This window comes from Geospiza fortis, unplaced genomic scaffold (genome assembly GCF_000277835.1).
Source record: "Geospiza fortis unplaced genomic scaffold, GeoFor_1.0 scaffold179, whole genome shotgun sequence".
NCBI classification, from domain to species: domain Eukaryota; kingdom Metazoa; phylum Chordata; class Aves; order Passeriformes; family Thraupidae; genus Geospiza; species Geospiza fortis.
This window is the reverse complement of record NW_005054533.1, coordinates 571,122-573,053: the sequence shown is the minus strand read 5'-3', so window position 1 is coordinate 573,053 and position 1,932 is coordinate 571,122. Positions and strand designations below refer to the sequence as shown.

Sequence of the window (1,932 nt, the reverse complement as noted above, 5' to 3'; positions counted from 1 at the left end):
ACCACACATTATATATTTTAATTAATTTTTAACATATTTTTTCTGTATTTCTGGTTCCAGTTTGCAGTTCTGAATTTCCAGTCTCCATACTCTGAACAACACAATTTCTCAGCCTCTCCAAAACCAAACCATGTCAGGAGGACTAAATTTTCTCTCTCACAAACTCCACTTCTTGTGCTTACAGATCACGAGAGAAATTGTACAGGCATCCATGATTTTGCATGTCTGGTCTAGCAAATGTTTACAGTGACAGACCTTCCCAAATTCTGACAAAATCATTGAGTATTCCATGTACTGAGATCAAAGCTTGTAAGGAAAACAGGGTTCTTTTCTAATAAAAACAAACCTCCAATGTTTTGAGGTTTTAAGCACCCTGAAATCTGCAACAAACAGCAACAAAAGAAAACCCATTTGGCTCAGGGACCTTGCCACACAGGCACTCTTTGCCCTGTCCAGTGTCACCTTGTTACAAAACTCAGACAAACACATTGTGCAGTCCAGTTTCATCCTGCATCCCTCAGGGGCAGCCCAGGTACCCAGGTGATGCACATCTGGGTGAGCCCAGGACAGAGTTGGGCTGCCCAGCACATTGCAAACCTCTCCCAGGTTCCATCATTTTCCTGCTGTGGATGGGAAATGGTCACCAAGCAAGGCAACAAGTGTTTCATGTTGGGTGACAGCTCTGAGGAATTGCTGAGAGATAAGGAGATACAAGTAAAACCCAGAGAAAGGAGGTGACAACAGCTGAATTTAGCTGTGCTCACTTCTGGGGGTTGAACTGTCACATTCTGGGACTCTCACCACTAAACTGGAGTCCAAAAAAATGGCCAGCTCAAGGGATTTCAACTGCACACTTCAGAATGCCCAAAAAAGTTAAATCGTGGCATTTTAAAGCAGAATAAACTTGTAGCTTTAATTCTTTGATGTTGCCCCATTTCAGACAGTGCCTGGCTTATTCTTCAGCCCCAACCTTCCCTGAAGTTCTATGGAAATAGGATCTTCAGCTCCCAATGCTGTCAGTTTTCAGTGCCTGACACCCCCTTTGAGAAGGAAAGAAACTTGTTTTGACAGAAAAATAATGACATAACAAATACTTGTAACACACAGTGCACAGCTACCTGTGTGCTGCAGCCCTCCCTCTGGTTACAGAGCAGAGTATTCCAATCTGTGCTCAGTGGGAGCAGTAAATATACAATGGAAATCATTAAACTGGAAGATTCACAATCCCATACTGATTTCTTGCCATTAATCACCCAGCAAGGCAGTGCCTTGTGTTACACACCTGCACCAGGAGCTGCAGCACACAATATCTGCCTGTGTGCATCAATTCCCCTTTTATGAATTAGTGATTCAGCCAATATTTATTGAGCCCAAGCACGAGTCAAGTGGGAGACCACAAATTGCTGGAGTGAGAAATGCAGAGCAGAGCTGTCAATAGTTATGGGCTCCAGTCCATGGAATTGATGTCCAGGGGAGAACAAGGCAGCTTTTCCAGCAGCACCAACCTCCACCCAACATCTTCATGCTACATCTGAGCATTCAGGCACAGCAGACTCAAAATGTCTCGTTCAAGAAACTTTTTAACCTCTTATCCATAATCCTCCTAATCTTTTCCAAATATTTCTGTGTAATGCTTTAAAGCAAAGCCTGAGGAGGCCACATCAAAGTTCTCCTAAATTTCTCTGAAATACAGCTTTACTTAACATAAAACAAAGCAAAAAATTGGTATTATTCCTATTCTTTGGGAGCAAAATCTCAGCCGCTTCACAACCCCAAAGAAATCAATCAGGTCACAGAAGTTCACAGCTAAAAGATACAACCAAGTTCACCTTTCAAGTAACCAGCAAAACCCCAATCACAGAAAATTTGCACCTTTAAACATGTGCCTGATAGCTGGAAGCCTTTGGGACATGGAGCCCCTCAGCTCAGCAG

At 42.9% G+C, this 1,932-nt stretch overlaps 1 protein-coding gene across 1 annotated transcript in view; it reads left to right on the top strand.

Moving 5' to 3' along the window:
- Positions 1-1,932, top strand: part of IQCA1 (IQ motif containing with AAA domain 1) — a 105,232-nt gene that overhangs the window by 97,484 nt on the left and 5,816 nt on the right. The window lies entirely within an intron of this gene.